Genomic DNA, 15,652 nt, shown 5'->3' with positions numbered 1-15,652 from the left:
TTTGATTAAGATTGTCTCTATTAACTGATACACTAATGAAAATCAAATTCTAAAAGAGTAATAAATTTTGTTTTTTAGTCGAGCTTTCTTCAAATTTTAACATTTTTTAAATTATAATCAATTCTATTTTTATCTCTCTCTCTCTCTCTCTCTCTCTCTCTCTCTCTCGTCCTCAACCACCTCCTTTCATCATTCCCTTTTTCTTCATAGTACTCTCCTTCTCCCCTGACCCCATCCTACTCCTCCTCTTTCCCTCCTTCTGATTCTTTTCCTGCTCCCGCTTCTCGATCTTCCTCTTTCTCTCCAACGTCGCTGCATTTTATACCGCCTCTCTATTTCATCTTCATGGTCCTCTTCCTTCCCTTTTTCCTTGCTCCTCCCATATATCGACTATTGTTTTCGACAGGTACTCTGGTACATAGGCTTAACCAAGTTGCATCTCATTGTGAACTTATCATTGTCCTATATAAATCAGCATCTCACTTATGATCATCGGGTTCTATATTTTGTCACTCGTGAATATATTTGGAGGTGAGAAATGGTTTTTACAAAGTTAGGTACTAACACAATCTTAAGTGAGATCCTAGCACGTCCAGGTATCCTATTTCTATAGTTACTTTTGGCTTGTCGTTTTCAACGACTGGATTACTGATGACTGACACTAAACAGAGAACGGGCACAACCCATATACATGAATAGTCATATTTGGCAAGCTGAAATGAGCACTATTAAGAAAGTGAGTAGTTCTCCCTTCATGGTGCTCTTGCTCATCAAACGTCTTCAAAACGCTAACGAGGTAGGGCAGACGTATTCAAAGTCATTTATTTTCCAAGTTTTTCTTCACACAATCATCCACAAGCTCTACCAATCAACTAAAAGGCTAAAACTAAATAAGAAATTAGTGTAGTATCTACCAGATTGGTGATGGAAATATTTCAGCGTTAGGCTTAGCAAATTATTAAATAATTTCTTTTCATTAGATTATTGAACATTTAATGAACTCCAAATGTGTAAGAGATTGAATGTAAACCATCGAGCACTTTGCCCTTCTCTTTATGCTGCTGCAACATGAATTCAATCAACTGTTTGGCTCTTTTTGCGTATGTCGTCGATGATCTCATCGTACACGGTATAAATCTGTTTACAGAAATAGAGTTCCAAATAATCAAACCATTCCCCTAGAGTCATTTTTTCCAAGTTCAAAACTTGTACAGACTCTTGGCCAGTTTCTCTACCGTCTTAACTGGTATCATAATCCTCAGGAAGCTCTCTTGTATCACATGCCCTCATTACCCGATCTTCCACGGCCAAATCACTCTCCATTCTATCTGAAGACCTTTGTAAGTTGCATGATAGGTTGATTATCTTTTATATTACATACATTATTCCATATATAGATGTGGACTCATTTAAAATAAGACATAGTATTATAGATGCAATATAGACAGAGAAAGCATTTGTTATACTATGATGTTTCTTTTTCATTTTTAAATTTAAAGGATCATAATTAAGCTCTGGAAAGAGTTTCTTTACCATTTGATTTAACAGTTCACCACATATACATGGACTTTTAACATTAATATGAGTACTACAGACTTTCTCGATATATGTATCTCGTAGGACTCCACTAATAAGTTTAAGATCAGGTGAACATACAGTTGCCGCTGGTTTTAAGATCATTTCTGGAGATACCACCCACCAAATAGCTAACCCTAGAATTAAGGAAAAAACTAAAACAAAACGAAGATCATTTTTATATGATTAAGATATCATATCTATTATTTGATACTCTTTCATTCTTTTGTTTCTTTTTAAACTCTTAAAATTTTCACATAAAAAAGCAAACACTTATCATCTAACACCAATGAGGCGGTGGTGATCTCGAAAACATTAGAAAATGGTCATGTTTGATACCATGATGAACTGTCAGAGCGCCCAATTTTCATTCCCGAACGAGTCAGAGCTCCAAGGGCAGACTGGGCATCAGGACCAGGAGTCCTTGTCTTGCTTCCACCAGTAGCAAGAAGCTTATATGGAGATCAGTGATGCCATGTCCCTGTCCAGTTTAAACAAAAATATTTCCCATGACCAAAATACTATCTCAACTTCAAAATATAGGCATCTTCATATTTACGGTAGGGTTATCACAGTTCATTTTAAGTAGAGAACATGTTTTTTCATAAAAATAGACGAGCCTTACTTGGTCAGTTCACTTGTGCCCCAACAGCACAACTACACTATTCGTATAAATCAAATTAAGCCTCACAAATACGGATCCTTTAAGCTAATACTTTGCTCTTATAGATTATGATTGTACAACCTCATTTCGTAGTCTCCTTAACTAAATGCTAAGCTACAAAACGAAGATGGGGTCAAAGGAATCAAACAAAGCGAAAGTTAGAGAAAAAACATCGCTAGAAAGGCTTTTAACCTCAATTGTGTAAAAGATGCTAAATGGAAGTCAGGACTTTAATGGCTTAACGGGAGCACATTTAAAGGAAATTGCATACTGTTGTCTTAATTCCTCTATAAAATATGATAATTTCGGCCAAACAAATAATCCCTCCATCCCAATCATGTTTACCATTATAATTTTTTTTAGAAGTAATTTAATCAAAGCTAAGCAAATGATTGGGTCAGGGAAAGTATGGGAAACTAAAGATGCAATAAGTGTAAAATATGCAAAAAAAACTACTTGTTGACGGCCGGATGATCAATCTCAGCGAGTCTCCTATAAGCTGAATGCCTGAATCTCAACTTACTTGTTGACGGCAGGATGTCCTAGCGAGTCCCAATAAGCTGCATATATAGGGGAAATGAACTATAGTAGATGAGAAGATATATGATATTTTCCAAATAACTTTACAAAACAGTTCGAAATTTACCCAACCATAAAGTACATTTGGATCTTTTCACAAACTTATATATAAAAGACGGGGGAAGGTACTGAACAACTATCGTAACAGACACATTTACAAAACAGTTTGAGAGCTACCCAACACACAAGAATAATAAATGGTTATCTGTTTGTCCCCATGTGAATTAAGATTAGGGGTAGCTACAATAACAAAATTAATAGCTTCAAGATCGCCTATTATACTTCCAGTGTGTTCCCTATCACCATCGGGTTGTTAATACATTCTACCAATTGCATATCTTGCAACTAAACCACCAACAGAACGTGCAACAAATGATTTTCCTGGTGATTTGCGTAAGAGCTTAATTATTTACAGACCCTTAATCTATAAGCACACTCAATGGTACTGGTATGGATGTAAAGTTTCTCTAAATAACAACGTGATAGAAAACAGCGCCATAGAGCTGCTTACTTGACGTAAAATTGGATGTAAAACAAGCCAGTTTTATATGAACCAACCTGTGCTACTCTCTTTGGGCCATGACATGTACCCCATATAATGTCAGCCTGGCTCGATTTCGCACACTAAGTGCACATAATACTACTTAACCATCAACTGACCCCCCAAAGAGAACTTTCATTTACTTCCTTAACCAAATAATGACGAAATGTACATATTATCATAACTTTCACATGAATCACAAATTTTTTAACACGGCTCAAAACTGGTAATTTATACACTAACCATACACGCAGATCACATAAATCCTTAATTTCCACACCATCACGACACAAATAAAATTAAACTCTCACCGCAATAAAAAAAACCTCGACTGAACACTCACTTTCATAATCAGGATTCACAGCATGTTTAGAACTAAAACATAAGTAAAACAATCACCGAACCTATGAGGTTGATAATGAGTGGCCAAACATGAGCTATGTTACTCCGACTCTTCTAACTACAGATCAGAGATTAAGCGATCACACAATTACACATTCCTAAGAAACGCATAATCTGCCTTTAAACAGCTAAACCCTTTCCTTTCGATGGTGATGCAGGCATTTTATAAATTATCTATACATTTCAAAGACATGCCTAGACTGTCCTAAACCATTTATTTTCCGAAAAAAATGCAGGCATGTTAATGCTCATGTACAAATCAAAAACAAACATCAGTATCTAACATCTAACTGATCCAAGCTGTGACAAAATTATGGCTTTTAAAAGTCAAATGACACATAAGACAGACATTTAAACAGAGTTGCTTTTAAATGTCCAAATCTGACATGAGAACAAGGATCCAAAATTAACGGTAGCATGACTCTCTACACAAACTCCGCTAATCAAGTACAGGGATCGACGGAATAGAGTACACTATGACCTTATCATCATCATGGCAAATTATATAAAATTTGACCACAAATCCCCACTTCAGGTTGTATGCTCAACATGGCAAATTATATCAAATTACATTATAGAGATTTCCACTGAACTCAAGTACTCAACATAATCAAATTGGATCTTTAATTCAAGCACAACCTTAAATTGGATCCTTATATGGGGTAATATTACCCACTTATCCTCGTTTCCATCTTGCAGCTTAAATATAAGTCAGTAACCATAAAAGAATATCACAATACTATATAGTGAGTATTAAAAAATACAATCTCTATAGAAGAGAATACGTACCTGAGTGTATTATGGGTACCTTCCTCACTCCTCAGTCACAAACAACAGCTTAAGATCGGAATAATAAAGCTCCATAACAACCTTGTGATCATATGGGTCCTCGCCTTCATGATCGCAATTTCATCGGCTGCTGAGATAATTAGTACGATAATTAGAGAATGATAGATACATCATGACATCGTGTATTCATATTAAATTATTAATCCCTGAGTTTCTTAATTATACCTTAATCATATTCAATATACTCATTATGGCATCATGAGCAGCCTCTTCGGGTAGCCATAATTGCTTATGCAAATTGGGGTCCTAGGAAAGGAAACACCAGCCTACTTTACAATCTCTTCCATTTACATTTTTCTGATTTTTCGACGGTTCAATATCTTGATAGCAACTTTATGACCCGTCAATTTGTGTCCTGCAATTTTCACCTTACCAAACGACCCAATACCCAGAGTCTTCCCAAGGTTGTAGTTATGCAAGTAAACATCCACAAGACCAGCCAAATTGGTTTGACCATCCATTTCCTGCACCAATACAGAAACTACCTCGTCAGAAGAGTAATATCAAAACCTATAAGCGCTATATTACAATATTTGAACTACTATTTTTTTATCCGCAAATGAACACATATCGCCCTAATAAACTACAATCAAATAAACACAAAATCTTTTACTCTTCTATGAGACAATCCTACGTTAATATAAAGTGCGACCAACCCAGTTAAACCAAAAAGAATACTCATTTGCCCACTCAAAAATCAAAATCTAGCTACTTATTACATTGTCGGGCCTCTTGATGATCTCATTATGAGACCGTCTCGTAACAGAATTTGTTAATAACAAAATGCTTACACTAACTCAGAACAAACGAAAAAGACAGAGTTGCATTCACTGATAACTCTCTTAATCTTCAAAATTAAAACCAACAACTTGCTTCAATCAGCACAAAGCTTACAAAATTATCAACTACATTCCGCTACTCATCCAGCAAAACCCTAATAATCCCAAACTATTCTCACAATTTCCCCAAAATTCATGAAAATTATTCAATTAAACAACACTCACAATCAGTTGCAAGGTTTCTCATTGCTTCAAAAAGATTGGTAATTGCAGCATTCTTTATAATTTGTGTATCTTCGGACAACCTGCAGAGAAGCTCTCAAGTTCTTGGAACATCAAAAAGGGCTCTCAGGCTCTCAAGGTCATAAAGATGAAAACTTACTCGGTACCAATCATTTGCTTACTTTTTATTCTTTGTGAAAGGTATCAAAGGTAAACAAATGAATGAGACAGGTGGACTAACTAACTAAGAACACATTAAAATTACCAAGAGCAACAACAAACAACAATATCAAAATAGTTTCTAACTAAATGAAAACTTACATAGAAAACTATATAAACAAAATTACCCAAATGAAGAAGTTGAAGGATGCAAACCTATAGGGTTGGAAACCTGCGGAGATAGTTGAAGCGGATATCCTGTTAATATTGCTACCTCTTTTATTGATTTCGATCTTATAGCTGCTGCTGCCATAATTATGTTCTTATTAATCTAATTAAAATACAAAAACATTGATTAAATTACAGTAATAGAAGGTGAAATTAGGGAAATTAAAACATGGGTTTTGTAGATTTGGGGATGAATTGAAATGGGACCTGGGTTTTGAAGATCGTCATCATTACTTGCGTCACCACCAGCGTAACCCTCCTGCCTCCTTTGGAAGACACCTTGTCATAGATAACAAATTTATGTTAATTTCGCCACCATGAAGTGATAGTATACCGTAACCAATGTCGAAGATCCTTGATGAATCTGCCATCGACACCAGTACAACACCTTAGCACTGCCTTTCTCGATTAATTAATTAATGAATTGTTCCACTGCTAACAAATACATAGGAGGAACAAAGTGAAGAAGGAAGGAGAAACTGGTATGAGGAAAATGAGGTGTGAATAATAAAATAGCAACGAAGTAAAGCTCTAATTTGTATCAACAATACCCAGAAAAAATTGTAACCTTTTCAACCCTAGATCTTGTTCACTATTGTTGTTGTTGTTGTTCCTTTTCTTCCCGATTATGATGGGATCATTCCTGCAGATATCGTCAATTACAACACAAAATGAACCAATCAAACAGAAAATCAGTAGGATAACAACTCCAAAAGTAAAAATTAAATACATTTCCCCCAAAATTCACATCAAATTCATAAACTAATTGCTCCAACAATAAACATATCAATTCAAAACAATAATTACAAGTAAGTAAATCAGTAAAACATACGATCAACAATCAAAACCCAAAAAATGACTGAGAGCACTGGAATAGAATGAACAAAGGGGCAAATAATTGAGAGAATGGAAGGTAAGAGAGAGTAGGAAGGACGAGAATGAGTGGCTGAGGAATGAGGAGACGTGGAATGAAAAACGCCAAGGAACGATTTGGAACTGTTGCCTTAGTAAATTAAACATCTGGGCCAGCCAAACAACCAACACACTAAAGCAACAAAGCCCACCCAAATGTACGCAAGAACAAAAGCAAAGAAACAACCCAACACACAAACCCAACCCAAGGTAATAAAATATTAATAAATTTCAACTATTCATGTTACTATTCCTTAGAATAGTAACCTTCCTTACCCACTTTTAAGTAAGGGGAGGATAATGTGTATGTCAGTATATGTATACCTTGAACCTTAAACAAGGGCGTTGACATGATTTTCATATATGTATGTGTACTTTGAACCTCCAATGTAGGTAAACCTTCTTACCATTTTTTTTTAATAATGCTTAGTATTAAAATAATGGGTTTTTTGTCAAACACAACCTTTAAAAAAAAGTTTTTTCCAAACACCACCTTTAAAAAAAAAGTTTGTAAAACACAACCTTTAATAAAAATTTTGTTGCCAAACACGACTTTTTGGCTGAAGCACTTAATATTTTGCATTGGGGTAACTTTCAATCGATGTTTGGGATAGCAAACGATGTCGGTTTGAGGTGTTCTTAGACTCGTTGGAAAGGTGGAAATACAAGCTTTCCATGGGTTATCAACACGATGGTCAAAGGTGGCCTTATGTGGGGTCTATTGCTGTGTAAAGTAAGGCTGGTCGGAGAGATTAGCGGGTGGTCGGGGATTTTTAGTGGGTCTTTTAATGAGGTTAAGATGGTTTGTTTGGTTTGAAAATTGGTATGTAGGTAGCGGGGAGTGCAAGGTAGGTCTTAGTTGTGTTGTTTGTAGTGGTTGTTGGTTGCAAGTGGTGGTTCGAGGGGAGTTAAATTGAAGGTAAAAAACAATCAAAAGAATGTCAAAGTAGGATTTTTTTTTTGTGGGTCAATTCGCTCACCTCAAACCACCACTTACAACAAACAACCACCAAAAGCAACACAACTACGACCTACCTTACACTCCCTTATATATATATACCAAATTTTAGACCAAATAAAATACCCTAACCCCATTTAAAGACCCATGAAAAACCCTATGACCACTCGCTTTAGAGCTAGCCTCTCTAACCAGCCTTACTTTACACATCAATTGACCCCACATAAGGCCACCTTTGGCCATCGTATTGATAACCCCTGGAAAGCTTGTATTTCCACCTTTTCAACGAGTCCAAGAACACCTCAAACCGACATCGTTTGCTATCTCAAACGTCGACTCAAAGTTACCCCATTGAAAAATGTTAAGTCCTTCCGCCAAAAAGTCGTGTTTGACAACAAAAAATTTATTAAAGGTTGTGTTTTACAAACTTTTTTTTTAAAGGTCGTGTTTGGAAAAAACTTTTTTTTAAAGGTTGTGTTTGACAAAAAACCCTAAAATAATTATCATTTTAGTTGGTTTTGGAACTACTCCATGTCTCCATCCGATTCTTAAGAATACATAATACCGAATACCTCTTTATTAAAAATATAATTCTCACATACCTTAAATAGTGGGGCAATTCCAAAGAATCAGAAAAAGTATTTGAGAAGGTGATGTTCATGTCCACGATTGGACAACCCTTCCCAAAACACGAGACAAACACGTTAGTAGGAATTTCATGTTTCCCTAATGGCGCGCTTCTTTAACAATACCATAACGTTAAAAAATATAAAAAATACTGTAGACATGTTTGTAAGAATGGATTTTTGAATTTTATTATTTTTGTTGTTGCAATGTTTAAAACAACAAACACGACGCCACTGGCAATGACGAGTTTCGTCATTTGGATGGATTGTTATTTGCTTTTGGAGGTACTATAAACACATCACTGGTAATAGAGTAAGTCTTGCTTAAAACGGGTTGGATTTTAAGACGGGTTGTTGTGTGAGAGGAAATGGGTAGAGGGGACAAAGGTGGGACCTCCCATGTGCTCTCCACTCACCCTAAATGGGTATTTTGTGAGAGAATATGGTATCCGTCTTATTAATAAGACGGATACCTTGGTCTGAAATAAGAATTGGTGCTGGTAATAATGTGTTTGTATCGTGTTTTAGTTTTGGGATTTTTCTATCGTACGTGGACTCCACTTAGAAAAATAGTTTCAAAACAGGCCGAATATTTTCTTCTAAACATAACTTTGGAACAAAAAGCTTCACCTTTTTGTACTGCATCACAAATTTGCAATATACCCTGCTTACTATTAATATACTTGAATTAATCGTAGTTTGTTACAAATTTGCTTACTATTAATCGTAGTTTGTTATTAATGGAAAAAATACTTGAATTTCTCCTCGTTTTTTTATTATTAATTAGGAATTAGGATGTATGAATAACATAATAGGGAGTATTAATGTTTCTTCTTATATTGGGCATAGTCATTAGGTACTAGTGTGCTAGTACTACGTTGATATAGCCAGCCATACAAGTGGAACTAGTCGGAAAAACCGAGAACGACACATAACATTTCAAAAATGCTAGTGTTAATATATTGGATTTGGTCTGATTATTTACGTTTTACTAAAATATTGGTCACAAAGACGTAAAGAATCAAAAGAATGGGACTGAGCAACAAGAAGATGGGTGAGCTTAATAAGATTGAATATGTATGTACAATGTCAAACAGCTCAGCAATTCATAAAAATGTGCGAGAGCTAACTACAAATCTACTACGGAGTAGTACATTACACCAATTACAAGCAAACAATTTGTGCACCAATTAATGGCCAAGGATTGAAACACTAAGCACCAAACCCTAATTACTACTTAATTAATTAATAATTCAATTAATCACCAACACTGATCTGTCTCCCACCTTCGTGTCGGCCGACGACGACCTGACACCGTAAATCGATGATTAGATCCGAATCCCAATGACATATCATACACAGCACGTGCCGCCGGATCACACAGCGTCTCATACGCGTTGTGGATCTCCATGAAATCACACCCGTCCGATGACGATGAAGATGAAGATTGAGATTGCGATTGCGATTGCGATGCGTCAGGGTGGTAGAGCTTAGCTAAGGAGCGATAAGCGGATTTGATTTCGATGACGGAGGCGTTAGGTTTGACGTGTAGAACCTCGTATAAGCTGCTTCCTGAGCTGAGTTTACGCGAGGACGGTGGCGCGTGTCTTGGAGGAGGAGGTGCGACGGCGGCGCGGCATCGGAGGGAGGTGGCGGTGACGGAGAAGGAAGTGGTAGGATTGGTTGGGAAATTTAGGGATTTCAGCATTTTGACTTTTTGTGAAATGAAAATTGGGGGGAAATTGGAAGAATCAAAGTAGTGAGAGAGAGATAAATGAGGAGGGATTGGTTTGAGTATTTTATTTATAGAGGAAAGGTAGTATGTATAAGTATTTATAAATAAATAAATTAAAGTGAAAAGAAGAGAGTGTTGACATCGACAGTGTTTCAACACAAACCGTGTCTTGTCTTTATATTTCCATGTTCCATGTTTATCCAATCAATCTGACTTGTGTCTTATGTGTACAACTCCTATTATTGATCGACTTCCATGACCGACCTCCATAACTCCATCCGTTATAAAATTCTAATTGACCCGTAATTCTAGTTGGTTAGAATTAATGACTTAACTTGAGTGTTTATTGTTGTAAATTACTCCTCATTATCCTTAAATAACATGATAATAAAATACCCGAAATTGATCGGACACATAATCTTAATTAATCTGGATTCTTGCAAATTCAAAATGACCTGGCCAGAATTGACCTAACCCATTTCTCAAGTCTAGTTATGTGGCAACGTTAATACTCATATCTGCCCATTCTGTAGCATATGATGACGTATTAGGATTATACGAATATTTTACTACTCTTTTTTGTGTAAGAACACTTTACATGCCCTATAATTATAATTAAGATACGAAGTATGATAGTATTAGTTTAATTGAATATATAATGTGTTCGTTGTATGTAAGGAGTGATTTTGTTGGAGTTAGTGTGTATTTCTCTCTTAAGACGATTGACGGATAGCGTCCGTTTTACTAAAGAAAGTAGAGGGGTATATAGAGTATACGTAAAAGTGAGTGAGTGGCTAGATTTGAATGACGACATAATAATATAATACTTCTAGAAGACTTAAATCTAGTTGTTCCCACAGATATTCCCAACTTTTTTTGCGTTGCTTTCAACGAGTATTGTATTTATGTGTGTGCCCATTGAATCATTGATGGATCCACCAGAGTCGCACACTATTTTCTTTATTTCTATGTTCAGTGGGCTCGCTTCTTTAAACAATGTGGTCCAACCCCCCCTAGATATTTGATTCCAATTCTTAGACTTTTACGCAGACTGATTAATGAATCTAAAATCCATCCAACTAGACCTTTAATAAATCTGAGTAATATTCATTTAAAATAATTTGAATTTAATTTTACATGCTCAATTTTAAGTTTTAATTATTAGGTAATTTTAACTCTAAAGCCACGTTTCATACGTCCGTATGAACGTCCAAAACTCACGTTTTTACCTACTACGTCTTCTCATTTTTCCTATTTGATTCCTCTAGTTATTAAAAAATATTCAGTATGTCAGTAACTTTAGTTTGATCATATGTCGCAATTAGTCACTTGGATTTACGTCTAATTTAAAGTTTCACTATTACTTTTCTCCTTTAGTTGATAAAATGAAAATTCAAATGAGAAGTAATAGTGAGAGAGAGATAAAGTGGAAGGACAAAACTAAAAACATTATTGAAAAAAGACGGCAGGTAGTAATTTGATTGCCTACAATATTGGGAAATAATGAAAATATTGAAATGGATTGCTACCTAAACAAATGAAGCTACAACCACTAGTTAAGAAAAGCAAGTAGTAATTTGATTGCCTACAACAAAATTCCCCTGTTTTATTTATCACTAAAACTTTAGACATATGATCTGATCTCTCACTAATTAAGTTATTAAGAGACCAATATTTTATATCCTTTTATTTATTTTTTGTGATCCTTTTATTGTTAATTGTGTAATAATAATTTCGTACCTATTTACATAATAAATGTACTCATTTTATTTTTAATCTTGATTTGTACTTATTTTATTACTTTTAGTACCACTTTTACTTAAAACTTTAAAATAATCTTTCAATAAACTTATTGTGTTCGATATCTCAGGAGACTTACTCTTTATTTATTAATTAATTAAAGAATTAAAGGCAAATACCAAATGGCGGGAAAATGAATGTAATATTAAATATTCTAGAAGCAATAAGATCCAACAACTAGTCATTGCCTCACCGTCACAGCACCCACATATCCTTTTGCTTCTAGAAGTGTAGACCCCACCCCCATAATACTATCCAAATTCCAAATACTAGGACTACTACTTTCATTTTACACTTAGACCATGCCCCCAAGTAAGGTCACTGGCGGGTCGTGCCGCGACTACGGGCCACGTTAATCTAATGTTGAATTAACGAGTATTAAGGTGGTAATTTGGTGGCCTTGAATAGCTGGGTCGATTGGTGGCGACTTGAGTTAGTTAGAGTTGGTGACCTTGTTGGTGACCGGAGGTGGTGGGCTCTCCCATTTTGGAAACAAAAAAAAGTACAACCGTAAAAACAAAGGGAAGGTGACCTTTGGTTGAGTATGGTGACCCGGTAGGTGGCAGTCTCTCATTGGCTGGAAAGTAGAAAATAATTGGGTTGCTGACCTAGGTCGTGACCTTCTGCTTGGGAGGATAAAGTGAGTCGAGATAATTAAGGTGTGATTAAGAGGAAAAATATTAGTGACCCGATTATCTCGACCTTCTGCTTGGGGATGGTCTTAGTTTTATCATAACGTATACTCTATTTTGCTACTTGTATCGTTACAATATTAATTAAATATGAAGTAATAACTATACTATTTTATGTACAAAGCGAGTAATATTATATATTACGGATATTTCAGAGTGGTATAATCGAGTGTCACACTAAATACTCGGGATCTATAAATATGCGAGGGATGTCTTATACGAGTAATAATATTAGTAGTAGTAATAAATACAGAGGTTTGGTAACTCAAGGAATAGTAATCTTAACATATGGTCAAACGATCTTAAACTCAAAACCGAATTCGCTCATCGCATACTGAATCTTAAATCGTTTTGAATTTAATGGTAAACCATTAATACGGTTTGATGTAATCCAATCAGATGACATGAGATGCAATCTAATCTAATCTAATGTTGGATTAATATGCACCCTTTGTGTTAATCTAATAAATGTTGTATGACTAGTTGGGGCAAAGCAAGCACATCACATGGCATAGAAAAGGAAACAAGTGAGGTGATGTAGCTTTCAATAATGCGTGATGGGGCTTTTACTTTTTGTAGTCGCTACTCTTATTTCACTTCTTGTGGGTCACATGCCTTCTAGAACTGATGTTGGATTACCAATTATTCAAACACAAAATCACATTATTATACATGGCAATTATTCGTCTATAACTAAAGACGGGTCAAGTAACATATCACATTACGCATAAGACAAACAACTTACGTCGTGAGTAGGGATGACAATGGACCGGATCTGGGTTGGGTCGGATAGGATCCAGATCCATATCCTTCACACCAACGTTGGATCCATATCCGACCCATATCCGGCGGATCCAAATTTTCCAGATCCATATCCAGATCCATTTTCAAATAAGTGGATCCATATCCAACCCATATCCACGGGGTCCAAAAAATTAGGATCCATATCCTACCCATCAGGGCCCGGATCCGCGGATCTGGATAGGGTCCATGATCCGTTGTCATCTCTAACTTACAACTTGTGTACTGTGTTTGTGTAGTGTACTAGTGTTAGTAGGGATGACAATGGACCGGATTTGGGTAGGGTCCGATAGGATCCAGATCCATATACGCCACACCAACGTTGGATCCATATCTGACCCATATACGGCGGATCAAAATTTTCCAGATCCATATCCAGATCCATTTTCAAATAAGTGGATCCATATCCAACCCATATCCACGGGGTCCGAAAAATTAGGATCCATATCCTACCCATCAGGGTCCGAATTCGCGGATCTGGATAGGGTCCAGGATCCGTTGCCATCTCTAGAACTACTCGTGGGGCTCAAAAATATCACCATTTTAAGGGTATTTGACCCGTCTCTTATTATAGACGGATATATCCGTTTATAGCAAGACTTACTGCTATTCAAATGCATTTCTTTCACTTTTTTTGTCGTCAAAAAAAATAATTTTCTCTAAAATATCGTCATCCCATCTTCATAGTTAAAAAATTGCCGACTATACCAATATAACAGCAAGTATAATAGATTAATAACACCAACATGAAGAAAATTGTATGGGGTTTCAAGGAAAGTTACTTTTATTGTCGTCAATGACTGTTAAGAAGCGAGATTTGTAAATAAATGCAATAATTTACAAGTTATGCTCCCATCATACAAGATCACCACCGTACAAAGGGGATTCCCGATGACACCAACCATCTTTTACCTACGTTTCACTGCGTATTAGTTTCAAGTTTTATTCCATCGTTAATTTAGATAATAATTCTACTCTTATCAGCTTATGATTTGAAATCTTTTATTGCTGACAGAGAAAAAAATCCCACCATCGTCAAGCTTTGGATTAAATCACATCGAAGGCTTACTTCACCAGCTTGGGTGATCAGTACAGCTCTGTATACTAATCTAAGTGAACATCTCAACTGCATAGACACCAAACCCATGAGAAAACGAACATTTAAAATGTGTTTCTGATCACATGGCTACAGCAAATCGTGTACATGATACCGACAACACCTCACTTGTTGCCGACTTGTGTATTGATTATCGCCTGACGAAACATAAGTGGTTGAGGAGGAAAATGTGTCTTGGGTCACTGGGTGCCGTGGTCGTCAAGCAGGGGAAACCAACATTTTCCACGTAACACGCGAAATGCTCTATGTGCACATAAATGTTTATTTGCTGAGAATAAAATCAATCTTTTCCAGTTCAAAAATCAATTATGCTGAATGCCTGAATATACTGGATGTATTCTACAATGCCAATGACATTTTGGCTATATTCTACAATGCACACTGAAAACCTTACGGAAAACATGTTCATAAACTTCAAATCTAAGAATGGATAGATCAATTATTTCTAACTTCTCAGAGAGGTACAACCTAAGACGACCATGCTAATTATAATCCGTCCTTTAAAGAACACAGACCGGAGTCTATTTCCTCTGCATTATATAGCCTATAGGATGAACATGTACAGAAAGTTGAACTAAAACAAGGCGGAACAATGACACAAATTGGCAGTGTATCTCCTCACATATGACATTAGCTACCAAGAAAGAAGATGCAGATTTGTATGCAGAAATGAGAGATCTCAACATTTACCAACACACATACACATCACACATACACACAAAAACACACACTCGTGCAAATGTGCAATAATCTCCCTATAGAATCAAATCAAATCAAATCAAATGAAATGATGAATGAAAAGGGAAAAGAGTACGTGCGCAGAATCGCAATGTTGACCAGGTGTCATATGGGTGAGCTACCAGCCTCTCCTCTCCTCTCCTCCCACACACTCTCTATGGCGTTGAATTCTTTATTCAACTCATGCACTTTCCCTCCCTCTTTTTCCTTCATTTCTTGTGCGCTTTACTTCTGCCTTTATTTATTTTTACTATTAGTACTATACTATAAAAATC

The sequence above is a fragment of the Silene latifolia genome, chromosome X (assembly GCF_048544455.1).
Source record: "Silene latifolia isolate original U9 population chromosome X, ASM4854445v1, whole genome shotgun sequence".
Taxonomy (NCBI): Eukaryota; Viridiplantae; Streptophyta; class Magnoliopsida; order Caryophyllales; family Caryophyllaceae; genus Silene; species Silene latifolia.
This window is presented reverse-complemented; position numbering follows the sequence as displayed.